Raw genomic sequence first — 17,950 nt, forward strand, 5'->3', positions numbered from 1 at the left:
GTATTGCCACTGGCAGACGTGCCCCCAGAGGTATTACAACCTCCAGTATGTTCCAGACTGTAATGCAGGCACAGGCACGTATGGAATGGTACACCCTACAGGGACTAAGGGCGCAGAGGGCCCATTACACTGCTATCAATGACAGCATCCATGACCTTGCCGGTGCCATCCAGAATTACACCGAGGTCATTATAGCCATTGGAGGGAGACATTAGATGTCCTCCATAATGTGTTAGCCATGAGCCAGGACCATGTGGGATGGATGGGAAGCCGACACGGACACATGCCAGCAACAGCATCAGCTGGCAGTCGTCACAGATGGACCATGGATCACAGCCGCTCCCGTAGTGGCAGTACCAGCCCCAGCAATGCTGGGGCTGGCCTGTCCATTGACCATCCTACTAGACCACGTGCACGTGGCACTGGCCAGTCCCAGCAGGGACATGGGTCCAGTCATCATACCTCTGCCTCTGATGATAGCACCCAGTCAGGTTTGGTACCCGATACTGCCCGTAGCACCCCTGAAAGGCACAGGTACCGTGTCCGTGGCCAGAGACAGTGATCTGTATGGCCTAGCAGGTACAGTCTGGGGCTGTCCCACAACTCCTCGTATATGGCAGCCACATGGTGGAGTTGTGTGCATGCAGACACACACACATTAACAAAACAACTAGGGCTCACACATACACACACACATTACATCAACATTGGCCCATGCTGTACTGTTGTACCCCCCCCACACACACACACACACACACAGACATGTCGATTGGATGGGTCAATGTCGGGCTATGGCAAACCAACAACACACCCTGTGCATATGATGACACCTGTGCCACCTTCTGTCATCTGTAACACTGATACAGGAATAGAGTAACATGGTTCAGATGCACAGGGTGACATTATAGTAGTGTAGCAATAGTAGCAAGTTGCCAACAGGAAAGTATACTGATATCCTTGTAGGTATATCTGAGCAGGCATTATGCATCACAGCTCTGATAGTCATTATAGCATTGTTTACACCAGTGTTAGGTCTGAGTATGTATTGTCCACCCATGTGCCACTTGGCTGATGTGTACAGCGTTGCCAGCATGTGTTAGTGAGTGGACAGTACGTGTGTGATGTGTGCATTACAAATTAGCAGGTGTACATCTGAGAACATGGTGTGTGCGCACTGTCTGCATGTACGTGCATAGTGGACATGTGGGATGTGCGACATACACTGTTGTACACATTGTTAACATCTCATGGTATCTTTTGATGGCCAGTATGCATTCTACTACAGATATGTACTAACATGGGTACACATGTGTGTATGACATGGGTTGACACTATGCTGTGGGTGATACTGTTGACATCTGTCAATGATCTGGAGTCTGGTAGTATACACCTCCTCAACAGCATGACTATAACCAATCATTAGATGATGTCCTGACAAATGACACACAGTTGTAGGGAACTCAGTAACAGTTGGATCCTTCCGGAACTATACTATAACAGTAACCAGTGGTATTGACCGCCACACATTCCTGGGACCGCACCTGGGTAGCATATAGCCCTTTTAGGTACATGCACACACACTAGGGATATGTCCATGCACATCTGGAAATGCATGCATTGCCCTACACTGAATTCCATGGATGGGACGCATATCCTACACAAGGGTATCATACAGACAGATACCTGTTGTCAAATACATGCTGTATAGTCGTAAGCCGACTATGACATAGTCATCCACATTTACTAGACATACTATCCTGACAGTACCATATAGGTGGTAGCCCTCAACATGTATGTTGGGTACCAATGTGTACAGACAGACACGTGTTATGTCATCTGTCCCTTGGTATCCACATATCCATAGGTATTGTGGGGTCCATCGGTGTTTCACATAACACAATAGGGGCCTGCATGCATATCCACAGGGCTGTGGTACACCTATAATGACTGTCCATTACTGCCAGTCGTTGTTGTGTATGAACATGTCTGACATATACCCCAGGCAATTACCCTCACTCACAGTACTCTAATGTACGTGTCATGGGTGTGTGTGGCACAGATGACCTCGGCAATGGATCACTACAGTGGCTGGGCTTGTCGCATGCATACATATGTAAACTATGATCTGAGAAGCAGTGGCTCAATCTGTTGATTTATTCATGTAGTGACCTGTGATCTGAGAAGCAGCGGCACAATCTGTCGATGTATTCATGTAGTGACCTATGATCTGAGAAGCAGCAGCACAATCTGTCAATGTATTCATGTAGTGACCTATGATCTGAGAAGCAGTGGCACAATCTGTCAATGTATTCATGTAGTGACCTATGATCTGAGAAGAAGCGGCACAATCTGTCGATGTATTCATGTAGTATGCAGGCTTCACACCTATGTACTGATTGAGATCACATGTATATATACACACACACACACACACACACACACACACACACACACACACACACACACACACACACACACACACACCCACATACACCCACACACACCCACACACACACACACACACACACACACACACACTTTGCAGGATTCAACCCCCTACCTAACTATGTTATGATACTAGAGAGATACGCATTAACACAGTGCGCTATATGCTTTACTGGGTGGTTTCTGTTCTCCTGATATATTTGTAGGATGCTGACATCATCAGACTGGACATGGTAATGTGTGTGCACTTTCTTTTATGCAATCCCAGGAATGATCCATGTGGGTTGGCAGGTATCAACAGCTTGTTGTGTGATCTACCTGTGGACACATTGACATCCCTTCATATGTCAACACATATCTATGCACAGATTGTTGGTTTTGTGGATACGACATGTGTCTGTGATGTTGATGAAGAGCTATGCAAAGTCTATGTGGGACATGTGTAGCTCTGTTCAGTGATGTATGTCCTGGGTGGCTGCCTTGCAAATGGTGTAGCATGTTTTGGAACCATGATCTGCACATGAACATACCACAGTTGGTAGCGTTGTGTGTTTGTCAGCTTCCAATAGCTCTGTTTATGACTTCAGCCATGTTGCACTCCATGGCCTTGCAGATCAGACTTTATAGGCTTACTGGACTATACTTCCCATGGTGTGTTGCGCACCCACACTTGTGGGGAGTGCCATATGTTGTTGTAACACATTCGATGGTTCCAGACCCTGTGGAGTGGGTGAGGCTCAACAGACTGTTCAGGTGCAGGGTCTGTTTGTTCTGTAGTGCATGCATGACACATATTGGGAAACAATGTAATCCGATTGCTGCCATGCTTTTGGCTTTGGGGGGAGCTGGTCAGCCATTCTACACGTGATATCTCCTGGTATGATGTCAGGGACTATCGTCAGTGGGAGGTGAGTATGTATATATGGGCCTGTCTGACAGGATGTCGGCATTGTCAGTAAGGTACAGTTGGCCCTGACTCAGGACATATATGAGTGTACATTACTATTTATGACATAGCTGAAGGACATGTCATGATTCTCAGTCTGGACACCTTCTCAGCTACTCTTTACAAAACACCAACAAACCTGAGCACTAATCCTGGTTATACTCTTTTACACACTTAACACCCTACTTATCCTTTGTGATCAGGCCACAGTGTATGTCATCATAATATACTGGCATGTCCAGGGGTTGGTTTCATGTGTACTCCCCAGTCCAACTAGTGAATATTGTGGTTAAGACATAATGTCACATCTGCCTCATGTACACAGACAACCCTCTCCTCCTCCCAACACACTCAGATATATGTGAGAGATGCAACAATATTGACATACAGGAGGCTGAGCTCTCTCGACCCATGACTGGCATGGTCTATCAGGTGGTGAAGGTGACCACACATGCCACATATCAGTCTCACATACACCAATAATGACAGCAATCAAACCACATTATCACACATACACATACTCGGAGGCTCTACATACACTTTGTGTAAGCAGCAGAGACCTCCAAAGCAGACACACAAACAACTGCTACCCCACTACATTACCCACATATCACATAGTTCACAATGTCAGTGTGCCACACAGTCACTGCCCTTCGGGCTAAACAACACACCTGATACACTTGTAATTGGTGACACTTAATGTCAGACACACTGACGTCCCATTCACCAGGCCAAACAAGGGAATAGTCACTTTGAGCTGTTTCTCAGGTGCCAGGATCTGCCACATAACACATGCACTCAGCTCACTCCAAAACAAGTCCAGGACTGGCTCCATCATTGTCCATGCTGGTGTGTACAACCTCAGGTGTTCCTCCCTGGACCATATGACATGATACATAGAGGAACTCTCTGATCATGTAGCCCAGGCCAGTTTGACCCTGACCTTGTCTAGCATCTTGCACTCACCAAGTTTGATGTCTCAGTATACCAACAAACTGATCATGTTTAACAGTTGGCTAACATATTGGTGTTATTCAAAGGGGATACAGTGTCTGTCAGCCTGGGGTGACATGCTCGACATGCCACGTAGCTTCCCTATGGACAGCTTGCACCTGTCACCCTTGGACTTTTGAATACTGGCTAAGGCACTTGCTGCCACCATACTGCCTTATTTAAGCAGGGCTCAAAACACAGACCCACCTCCATAGACAGTACAGAGTACATGACACTGATGGTAATGCTGCTCAACACCAGATGTATTACCCTCAAATTGACCACACTCAGGAATCTCCTCAGAATGGAGAATGGCAATACCTGTGCACTAACAGACACATGGTTCAGGCTCCCACATGCACACCAGTACTACCAGGTTTTATTTCATACTATGCTTTCTGACCACACAACTCGGAACGGCCAACACAAATAGGGGAAGTATCCATATACATCACAGATACACGTGCCTCCAGGTTGGTAGCACTGCACAAAGCATCACTGACCATACATATGCACCTAATATTGTGCAAATCTGCCTTTTGGTTTCCTTCCTGCTACAGACCACACTCACAAACTCAGCAACCACTGGCTTTCCGGGGAACACTGGACAATATGACGGTCTCTCCAAACACCATTATATTGGCTGACGTGAAATACACACACATTGACTGGGAATAGTACTCAGGCCCCAACAACCTTGCCCAACAGTTGCTACAATTTGTACACCCATATGCTATGGCACAACCGGTCACCACACCCACAAGAGGGGACAACCTATTGGACATGATCATCACCAACATGGGGACTCTATGTTCCACACCTACGATATACCCCTCATTGGTAAGGACAGAACATACTTTATTTCACTGGACATCCATATCCTGTCCCCACACCCATCCTGGGTAATCTTGGTGAACTTCCCAAAAGCAAACGTCACACTTCTCCATACTATGGTGCTATCCTTCAGAGACCCTGGGTCAGTGGTAAGTATGACTCAGACTGCTGAATCCTTTACATACACATTCTATGGACACCTAGTGGACTGCATGGATCATGCTATCCAAAATAACACCTGGACTCACTCCTCAAATGGCAGGGGACCTGTCTGGTGGACCCCAGCCATTAATACGCTATACAACAAAAGGAGGAAGCTACTATATGATAGAGCACAATCCCAGACAGGAAAGGCATCTGTGATCTGTACTAGCAGACAACTACAATCACTTGTGTATTTATGTCAGGCCCGCTTCTAAGGGACAATTGCACCACACACATCGGACACTCACAAGGCCTTCTTCTGTTAATTCAGGTACCTGGCTGGACACTCACTGATATGCTGTGTGTTACTGCATACTGACTGAACATACCCTGAACCCACAGACATTGCCAACATCCTGGCAAACAGGTTCAGTGCAGCTGTCTCCCCCCATCCCCCCTAGGGAGGTACTGTCCATCTCAACAGAGTGTACCCTCCCTGACATCATGAATAAACTGGTGAGTGCTGCCCTCCCCACAGCGGACAACACAGCATCAATGGGACCAGACAGTGTCCCGGCCTGTGTTCTACACGACGTTCATGACAGACGTAACCGTCACATTACGTCACTGTTCGATATCAGGGTTACTGCAGGATTTGTACCCATGGAATGGTGTACAGCGATAGTGGTCCCGCTCCACTGTATACTGCCACAACAGACCACAGACAATATCAGCCTATAAGGCTAATTAGACTGTTCTGCAAAGCTATGGAGCGTATTGTAATGGGACTTATGCACATAGACATGGGAAACCTAAAGACACTGGGTCCTACACATTACAGCATTGTTGTGGGCAGATCTTGCCTATCGGACCTGTTTATATTCTATAAACAGTTACCAGGTCCATCAGTGTTGAGATGATTTTCTACACAGCCTGCCTGGACCTTGCACAACCCTTCAACACAATACCCCACACGGCCATTATGCATAGGCTCACCGGCATCAATATCGACACATATCTCACATGATGGATTGCTACCTGGATCAGGGATAGCACCCACATGCTCAGTGTTATAGGTGCCATGTCTGACTATACACCACTTACACATGGCATCCCACAAGGCTCAGTCCTGGGACCTCTCTTGTTCAGTATATATTTGTGTGATGTACAGGCTATCACAGGAGGGATATGGCTGCCCACGTTCACAGATGACTGCAAACTGGGTGCCATAATCAGCTCTCCAGCTAGCACATGCATACTCTTACAGGGTCTCACAGAGATAGGATGACTGGTGCCGAGCCATGTCCTACGGCTACATGCCATTAGTTGCATAATCATCCCCTTTGAGAATGACAACATGCCCACACATTACCACATAGGTAGTAATCCATTACATATGGTAGTAGTTGTTATGGATTTGGGGACACAACCTGTTGGTACTATCACCTTTCACAATCACATTGCCAAAGTGGTTAGACAGTACTTCTACATAGCCCACCATATCCCACATGGTTTCACATTTTGATCACGTGTGGTCATTGTGCCCCTATACTCATCTGCAGAACATATTTGATTATGACAGGGTTCCACTATATTATATACGTGTCTGTTGTCATATAAGTGTGTGCACAGGGCAGATTGCTGAATAGTGAGAGGTTCCTGGGTTAATACATGCAGCTGCCTGATATGTGTGGCCCACTGCTGTACTACAACATGGCCTAAGTGTGTGAGCATGCCCAGTTCAGACTGTCAGTGTTTTGTTGTCTGACATTTGTCTCATGTATTCATGTGTGTGAGCATGCCCAGTGTGACCTTTCAGTATGTTGCTGTCTGAGGTCCACTACATTTGTTGATGTATGTGTACATGTCCAATATTAACATTTCTACTGTGTGTGTTGAAAGTCAGGTTCTATTCTTACTGCAGGACTCATCTTTGTATCATAACTCGACAGGGATTATGCTGTGTCTGCAGTGTTTCCATGGAATACTTTGCATAGACTTATCAACATTTCTTCATACAGGTTAACCAACGCAATACTATCATGGTTTAGTGGTTCAGTACTATGACTGCAGTGCACAGTATCCTGGGTTTGAGGCCCATCACCGCTTACATTTTCATACTGAGCAGACCAGACTGCGTAAAGGCCAGTAGAGCAACTATGAGCATGTTGGCTTTTGTTCAACTATGCCCTACTTAGACCCAGCTTGTCCAACATTGCTCAATATTAACCATCATTGCTGGACGTTGGCCAATATTACTCAACATTGACCACATTTGTACTAGTTGGTGTGTGCAATTTTGTTTACATATACTACATGGTGGTAAATGCTGTTTAGCACTGCTTTATATTGCTTAATACATGGCAATCATGCCTCAGGTGTTGATGCAGGGCTGCCTATGTTGGATGCACATATTACACTCCCTATACATGTTTGAAAGCAGGTAGTGTCAACGTAGGCATCCCTTTTACTATATGTGCGGGTCAGAGAGAGGCATAATTTCCAGGGTTCCTACTGAGCAAGTGTATGTGCTATGCATTGCCTCTTTGCCAAGGCCAAAGTATACTGTGCCTGCCTCCTTCTGCCTACTGGGGCCGGCTCAGGTTGTTCCTCCTCCGAGTCATGCTCTGCCTGTGATGACCTTGGCAATGGCGGGGGGCTGTTTGGCCCGGGCCTATGCTGGCCCTGCTGCAGCTGTTTTCACAGGATCATATTATGTAGCATAGCACATACCATGACAATTTGGGTACATATAGTTGGTGAGTACTGCAAGGCTCCACCAGATGTGTTCAGGCACTGGAACCGTGACTTGAGCAGCCCAAACACATGCTCAATTGCATTTCGTGTTTGTGCCTGTGCCTCATTATGGCGTTTCTGTTCAGGTGTTTGTGCATTTCTGATGGGTGTCATCAGCCACGGCTCCAATGCATAGTCAGCATCCCCCACTAGGTGTCCATGTGGGATGTCCCCATTGGCAAATGTCTGGTACAGCTGCGTCAGATGCCAGATATGGGAATCATGGTAGCTTCCAGGGCAGCCAGCACACACATTCAGTATTATGCCCTGGGCATCACACATGACCTGGCAGTTGATGGAGGGGAAGCCCTTGTGGTTGAAGTAGACCCTACCCTGCTCACCGGCTGGTGCTTTGATGCATATGTGCATGCAGTCTATTGCAACAACTATCTCAGGGTATTCCTCAATTTGCTGGAAGAGATGCATATTTCTGGCCAATACCTCACAGGATTTGGGGAAGTATACATGATCACCGACATGTGCTGACATGGCATCCAGGAACTGGTGCAGTACCCTGGATGCTGATGCCTGTGATATCCCCATCATATCACCAGTTGGTCTCTGGAAGGTAACTGTTGCTAATATTCTTAGGCCAACACATACCTTAGTTTCCACTGGGATGGGTTCCCCTCTGTTGGTTCTGTGTGTGAGGCGCCTGCATAGCTCAACAATTTGCTGCAAGAGGTCTCTGTCCACTCTATAGCGCTCCACTATCTCCAGCTCATGTAGCCCCTGGTAGCTTACGCTTAGCATGTACACTCTTCTCCATCTCCTCACTGTGGTTTGTCTGCAGCATTTGCATTATCACCACCCTCAGCATGTTGCATATGTCGCCTTATAACAGCAATGGCTGCCCCTAACATTTTTTGTCTCAGTGCAGCTTTTTCAGTTTTCACTTCTATTAGCTTACTGCAGTGTTGCAGTGTCTCTTGAGAGAAACATAATGGACTGTTGTTTGCAGTGTTTTAAGTGCTGGGCTGGGCTAGTGTTCTGCCTGGGTAATTGCCTGATTCTAATTGTTTTCACCTGCTAGCTCTGCTAGTACTCCCAGGTAACTTCCCTACTATTTGGCGTGCTTCCTTTTTCCTTTCTGTTTCCTGAGAGGGAAGCACCGTGCACATAAGCGCAAACACGCACACAGCAGCTCACACACGCGCACACATGCTTACATGGACTAAAACATGCTTATTCTTGTTAAAACGGGTGCACACCAGCACAAACGCGCTTACAACTGTTTACAAAGCTTTACATATGCTTACTCAAGCTTACACACACACACACATGCTAACACACGCGCACACTGTCTTACTCAGGTTTGCTGGCGCGCACACGCACACATGCACGCTCAGCAAGAGACTTTGGTGTTATCCACGGCATACACCTTCCATTTCTTGACTTTACCTTGCCTACCTGTTGACACACCTCTTTTAATAATATGTAATTGTCAGCTGACACATGACACTTTGCTCCAATGAGCTTCATTCCTTTCATACATACCCCCTTGTGATGTCACCTATCTTCTACTCTGTTACTCCCCTTATCCTACTCCTACACGCCACTGACTGTGCTCATTTCCTATGTAAACTTGCGATTCACTATCCTAACTCTCATTTGCATAGGATTGCCTACTAATGCTTGGTTACATCTCTTAGACTGAGCTTCAACCCTTAGCAACCTCTACTCTGTGGCCATGTTGTCTTCAGCCTGCCATTCACTTGCATTGCAAATTCATTTTAGCTATAACATCCACATTTGTGGTTCTTAATTATTAATTTTCTGGTTTTTAGGGCACAGCGCATTTGCGCAGCACTGCGCTACGGTTAAAACCTGGAGATCGGGATTTTAAAAAAGTTATTTTATTTCTATTTTGCATCACTTCCCATTGCCAATGACCATATTTTTGGCCATTGGCATGCTTCCTCCTGTAAATGCATGCTTTTTTTGCAGCTGTCACAACTTTTGCTATTTGCAGAACTGTACTCAGTTATCGACTGAGTACATTTCTGCAAATAACACTACTCCTACTCAGACAGGTTTGGGTTTCCTGGATTGCAAATTTACCTCTTTTGCATAGCTTTTGCCTGCAATTGAGGTAATTTGCATATCCAACCCCTGGCGTGTAGGACTTGTTTGGAGAGCTCAGTTGCATGCCCCTACCAGCTGTTCCTGGATCGCTTGGCAGACATGTTGGCTGCATTGAGTCTTATTCTACTCTTAGACTCCGTGCAAACCTTCATGAATCTGGCCCAAAGACATTCATGTCAACTATTACACAAAGAAACAATGCTGGACCAACATACATTTCACTCACAGGTCATAAGCAACGGAAACAATTATACTGACAAAGAATACCCATGACACAGATGTACATCCACCCCAAAATGTCGTTCATAAATTTTTACCTAGTCTAATACTGTATTAGGTATAATAAGACAAAAATCTCAACTGAAATATTTCTTGATAACAAATGTGGGAGAGGGGGAGGATGATTTCACAGGCATCCTCACAGTGTGGGAACATAGCTTTGATGTTCTGACCTACTTGCTTATGTACATGAGAGGATGCAAGAACAAACACACTAATAACATTTAACAGTAAAGCCATGACCTTTAACCTATGGCAGTTATCAGATAACTGGAGAGGATGTATGAAAGGTATTTCATTTGGTATTGAATCTCTACTACAGTTAATATTAAAAGCTGTAAAGTATGAAGCAAGTTTACTCACACTGGCGCTGTCTTAGGTGCTCTAATCACCTCTTGTGAAGCTGTTTATTCACTTCAATTTTTTCAGAGTATGTGAGTATAAAAAGAGCACTGTGTAATATTTGTAGATGTATGTAGTGGCCAGTTATGTGTGTAGCTACAGCAAGTTAAAGTAACAATCCCTATTTAATGTCATTCTCCCATTGGCATAGGAAGTTAGGTTTGCAGCACATCATATCACTGCAATGGTTATAACAGTGTGTCCTCATGGCTGGTATGTTAGTTGCATGGGTGATAGACTGAATTAAATTGTTCCAGCCTTCACTCTTATATTGAGGCCCTTCATAGCTAATCTTTACAGAAGAGGTCCAGAAATCTTTTGGACTCCTTCTCACACCACCTTAGCACTCTTAAACAAGCACTGCCTTTTCCTTCTCCAGATATAAAATCTCATCTTGAAGAATTTCAGTGAAAGATGGCAAAAAATTGGCACCCAAATCTCACCACACATATCCCATATGCCTTACACTGACAGATACCGATGGACACCTCATTTGCACAATGGACAGTGAGCTACACCAATATAGTACTTGATTATAATGGCCCATAGTGGGACTTTAAAATTAAAAGTATACTTGTACGAAATCAGAAACAACAGCAACTCTATTTGCAGGTGGATATATGTGAAATTGCAGTTCCCACCAGAGGCATGGACTGGACAACTTATGACCAGGGGTGTTGCACTAAATAAAATTAAGAACAATGCTTATCATGTCTTCTTTTTTCACAAATTGAACAATTCAGAAACAATAAGAATTGAGTTCTAATTAGCATAATCATCATGCCCAGTCAAATTCATTCATGTAACAGTAAGCAGAAAGAAAGGTCATCTTAAGGAACAACTTGAAGAGCAGGACCTTCTGAACTTGCCACAGCTGCACCTGTCCAGTATACTTGCTTTATTTTTTAATTTTTTTTTTATTTATACTTTTGGTGACTGGGTTAGTCCCACTAGGTAGCAACTTCCTTTCAGGGGATACTCAAGGTGGTATTTATACTGCTAGATACATTATGTTACATTACATTTGAGATTGACATTCTGTTACATTACATTTGAGATTGTTTTGTCAATGGAAAATTTTCTTGAAGAATATGAAAAAGGAAAGAATGTAACCCATGAAATCTTTAAGTGATAAAAGAATTTAACAGGTAAACCAAAAAATAATAACTTATGTACAATTTCAAACAGAGACAGAAAGAGAAACTTTAAAAGGAAACTTGAAAAGTCTATGTAAAGGAGTACTCAACATTGCAAAAGTTTATGATAAAAGGTAGTAATGGCCTGGGGGATGGAATTGTAACATTGTGTTAAAAATAGAAAGAGAAAACTGTTTATATGTACCAAGCATGATAAATGTGGAGGGAAATAGGGGTGTCATCAAATACTTCAGGGAAACCAAAAATGTTTTTTTTGGAAAAGAAGGACATTTGATAAGTAACTGTGATAAAAGAAAATATTACATATGTGGGGAAATGGAACATCATTCAAAAATGTGAAATGAAAGTTTAAATGAAAAAAAATGGATATTTATGGATTGTTTGCAAAAATGCAAATAAAAGTAAGGAAAAGGAAAAAGAATGAAAAGAAAATGAACAAAGAGAAGAAATTTTAGAAGTAGTAAAATAGAAGAAGAAGAATTAGACGAGAGAAAAAAATAATGAAAAACTAGAAATAGAAAAAGGCTCTGAAATAAGTGCTGAACAAGACATACATTGGGAAATAGTAAAGAAAAAATAATTATACTGGTAAATGGCTAAAAGACAGAAAAAAATAAAGGGGCAAGTATAAAAGAAAGGAAATGAATGAAAAAGAATATATACAGCTAATGGATGGGGGTTGATACAATGGTCAATGTGTTTGATTCAAAGTCACAAAGTACAGTGTTTGATTCTCCCCTCTGGCAGGGAAATTGTCAAGGATTAAGACAGCTAGCACAGTAATTAGCTATGACCTTATGAAATCCTGAAACTAAGGAAAAGGGAAGCTAAAGATTTTAGAGTGCTTTCTATAAATGTGAACATTATTACAGACATAGCAGAATGAAAAGGGATTTTGTATTGGTGTAATATATTTTATGTAGATGTACTTATATTGGAAGACATGACATTTTTAATAAATGAAGAAATATTACAATCAGAAAAGCTACGGGGATGATCTAGAATTTGAGAAATGAGAGAAGTTCTGGAATAGCCATATTCAGTAGAAACACAGTTAAGATATTAGATGTAATTGAAACAAAAATGTGAAGCATAACCATTGTAGATTTAGAATGGAAAGAACAATTATTTAGAACTCTAACTTTATATGCTTATACTAATTGTAAAGAAATGGAAAGTGAATTTCAACAAATTTCAGGCTATATAATGATACACATATAATAACAGGAAACTTTAATTGTGATTTAACAGGAAGCATAAAAAGGACGGGAATAATTTAAGAAAATGTTAGAAGTCATAAGATGTGGTAATTTAAAAGTTTGGGACAAAGGGACTTACAAAAGAGTTATGTATGGATATGCAATGGATTAGTTTATTGCAGCAGAAGGTTTAGTTATAGAAGGGGATGTAGATGAAACAGAATTTTCTGATCATCTTGCAATATGGCTATGTATAAAGGAGAATAATGACTATATAACAATAGGTAAATGAATAAAAAGTTAAATGAAAAGCATTGAATGAAGAAGGACAGAGATTAGCAATACAGTTATAGAAAGACATCTGCAACAGCTGGAGAGGCCGCAGAAATATCTCACTAAAAGAATCACAGGCCTAAAGCAGATGCCCTATGCTGACCATCTAAAAAAACTCCAGCTATACTCTGTCGCATATCGTCTACTCAGAGGCAATCTCTGCTTAACATACAAGGCCATGTCAAACCCTGAGCTGTTGGACATGGTCCACTTAAAGAAATCCCAATCCCTCAGAGCCACACGCTCCAGGGATCAAAACCTTGTCAGCACAATGAACAAAACATGCTGGTGGAATAGGTTCCTGACCCAGAGACTCCCCATACTCTGGAAGAGACTGCCCATACATGTCAAGCAGAGTGCCTCCTTGGCTCTCTTCAAAAGGAGCCTTGACAACTGGATAGGAGATAGTAAATTCAGCCCAGGGATCATGACAGTTACCCTGCTAGACAGGGATATAGGGAAGTAAATACTGTGGGAAGAAATATCAAGGGAATTGTTATGGCTAGGCTTGTATAGGCCCTAGGGCCAATAGCCTAGTACCAACCTATGAACCTATGATATATAAGTAAAAATATAAAAAAAAGTTTTTATAGTAAAAATAAGATGATGTGAGATAAGTAGAGGAAGAAAAAAATATAAAAAAAATATGATGCATTGGAAGATTTAAAACATGGTAACAGAAAGTACTTTGACAAAGAAAAAAGAATTATACTAAAGAAATTAAGAAAAAAGTCAAAGAATTGTTATGTAAGCAAATATATTTTTGTAAGGAAAAAGAGAAGAGAAATTGAGTTACTTAAGTAGAGTAATAAAGGAAGATGGAAGAGTGATGAGAGAAAAAAATGTGAAAGGAAAAGTAGAAAGAACTCAGGAAAAGATTATGAATAGTGTAGTGCAATATGTACAAGAAATATTTAAAGAAAAAAGAAGGTAATGAAAAAACATGAACAGTTAAAAAAAAACAGAAAAAGAGAATAAGGAGTTAGAAAAATATATTTCTTTATATGAGTTAGAAAAGTATTAGGACAAGTAAATAAAGACTGGGCTGGAGGACCAGATGGAATAGGGAATATATTTCTAAATATTTTGAATGAATGTTTAAATGAAGGTTGTATATGTAAAAAAATATACAGTGAAATATTTAAATTCATACGGAGAAAGGAAAATAGAAGACAATTAGAAAACTGGAGACCAATAGCATTGACTAATAATGATTATAAGAGCTTTATGAAAAAATACAAAACAGATTTGAAACTAAAATCAAAAATATTATATAAGATAGTATATGTAATATAAAGGGGAGGTGTTGTCAAGAGTCATTAATGATAGAGACATTGTGGATGATATTATGAATAGAAAAGAAGTGAAATTCATGATAGGAGACCGTAATCAGGCATTTGATACAACTGAGCATAAAATTGTATAGGGAATAATGAAAAATTATAATGTAAGTGACAAAATTAGGAAATTATTTATGTCAGTGCATGGTAAAAATACTTATAAATGGCTGTTTAAGCCAAGAAGTGGATATGAGGATTGGTTAAGGATGCCCAATGAGTTTTATATACTTTGGAGCAGTTGTGAATGTGATAGTATGTGAAATAAATTACAATATTAAGGAGGTAGGGTATATAACACCTGATGGTTTAAGAATTCCAGTTCTGTTAACATATACAGATGGCATTATAATAATTGCAAAAATATATAATAAAAGTAATAATTTTCACAAATGAATGTCTAAATGTGTTAGGAATTGTTTTAAATAAAGAGAAAAGTAAAAGTTTAGGTTATGTAGTAAGGCTGGAGGGTATACATTTTACAATGAATGACATTTTTGTGTTAAGTATAGCATTTGGAAATAAAGATATAAGCAGAATTCACTGAAAAAAGAATAGAAGAAAAAAAACAAACCTGTCTTTTCTGGAGAATATATAAATTATCATTCAGAGAAAAGGCTTATTCTGTAGATTCAGTGCAGATGAAAGGCTCAACCAGACTCTGCTACAGTTTGCTGTGAGGGAAATGTTAGTTTGCTTTTTATTTGTTATATTTTGTATTACTTTATTGCCTATTTCTATTTTGTATACTGTGATTTGTTTTCTTGACACTGTATTTTACTTATATTCTGCTTTTAACTGCATTTTAAAACTTGAAAAGAGACCACGGCTCTGTCTCTTGTGTGTCAGACAGAATTTTTTCTCACCCTGCTACCCAGTTACTGTTGTGTTCTTAAACACCACTGTTTTTCTAGTTGCCTGCCCCTTATGTTAATTTGACCATATATCTCATTTCCTCTTTGCTTTTACTGGCTGGTGAGAGCAAGCACAAAATTATCATTTTGTAAAATTACTCCCCTTCAACTATTTAAATTTATTGGCCATCCTACTGTATTCCATAGTACCAGAATCTATCTTGCTGTTTTAAAAATAGTGACTCTCCACTAAAACTTAACTTTTTAGATAGGTAAAACATAAGTTACCTACATTCATATCTAACTCCTCTACTGCACACTACAGTGTTTAGGATAAATCATTTTTTTCATCTTACTTTTAAGAATCTATTGCAATAGCACAAGTTATTGGAGAGCACACATTCTGCCTCTCAGTAGTCATCTTGGGATTAGTGCTTCTGTTTTCTCCTGGTGAGAGAAGAAGTGCAGTTGCATTATTTCCTGGAGACTGCTGATCACGAGAAAACTTAATAACTGATTTATAGTTGACATCTTGGAATCTTTGCTTATATTCTGATCCTGGTGAGAGTAGCAGCAGAGTCCATTGATTCCTGACTCTTTGTGGCTGGACAGTGAGTGCCTGTGCTTACCATACCTGATTGGTCTGGTTGCTATTCGAGGCATCTACCAGAAAAAGGCTACACGCCTGCAGACTCTTGCATCATCTGGGACAAGACTGTGGATCACCAAACAGGCCGTGGCCTGCTTATCTTCTTGGGATTGGTGCTAAGAGTTTGCTTCTGGTAAGAGAAAAAGAAAAGGAGTATTGTAACCCAACAGAGTGAAACTGTGCTGAGACCAGCATTAGTAGTAGCCAGGCAGTAGCCATTCATATGACTCCCCTCTTTTCATCATTCTTGACAAGCTAATTCTTTATTTTTTAGTAAGTACTGCTTGATTTCTTTCTTACTTCAGAATATCTGACTAAATATTTTTCCTTACATTTTAAGGATCTATGTATTAGCTTCATCTCAAGTGTTTGGCAGTGCTCTGTACAGACTCAGATGCCTTGAGTGAGTTTTCCTTAAAATAAATATATAAGGAAACAGCTCCAGTACTTAGTAATACTGACCATCTCTCCTGGCATGTATAAAGGTCAGTTCCCTGTTCTTTCTACTATTAACCTAGTGAACTTGTGCATTCTGAGGCAGTCTAGCAACTGCCTCATATACACAGACAGCCTCCTTCTCTTAACTTCCAACACTCAGATGTGTGAGAGATGCACTTATATATCCAAATTGGAAGCCATGCGCTCTCAAGCCAAGAACGGAATAGCTGGTCAAGAGGAGAAGGTCAAAACCTGCACCACACCACATGCAACACATAGCCCTCCAGAACACCCACCATCACAGCTCTCACATAAAAACACAAACCTCACACCCACCTTTGCGGAAGCTCTCAGTAGAAATCCACTCAAACAGCAGAGACTTCCAAGGCAGAAATGCACTCGACCACCACAACACAGCACAAACCACAATATACATAGCTCACCTACACAGTGTGCCCCTCAACCAAAGCCCCTAAGGCAAAACAGCTTGCCCAATACACTAATCATAGGTGACTCGATAGTGAGGCACACTGATGTCCCACTCACTAGGCTGAATATGGAGACGGTAACAATCAGCTGTCTAACAGGTGCCAGAATCTGACACATAACACATGCACTTAGGACACTCCACAACAAGTACAAGTATGACTCTGTCATTGTACATGTGGGGGTGAATGATCTGAGACATACCTCCCTGGACTACATGAAAAGAGACATGGAGGAGCTCTCGGATTATGTTGCCCAGGCAGGTATGACCCTAGCACTGAGCAGCATCCTACTGCCACCCAGAATGATTCTGGAGTACAAGAATTGACTTCAACAATTGGCTATCTTTCTGGTGTTATTCTAAGGGGATCCAGTTTCTGTCTGCTTGGGATGACATGATTGACAGACATCTATGCTTTGCCAGAGATGGCCTGCATCTGTCACCCCTGGGTTTCCATATACTGGCAAAGGCTCTTGCCACTCCTATAATGTCTTTTTTAGGTGATGTTCCGAAGACAAAATTACCACCATAACAGCTATAAATAAATGCAATCTGAGGGTCATGCGGCTCAG

The sequence above is a fragment of the Protopterus annectens genome, chromosome 10.part0 (genome assembly GCF_019279795.1).
Source record: "Protopterus annectens isolate FY-2018-M chromosome 10.part0, PAN1.0, whole genome shotgun sequence".
In the NCBI taxonomy this organism is placed as follows: Eukaryota; Metazoa; Chordata; order Ceratodontiformes; family Protopteridae; genus Protopterus; species Protopterus annectens.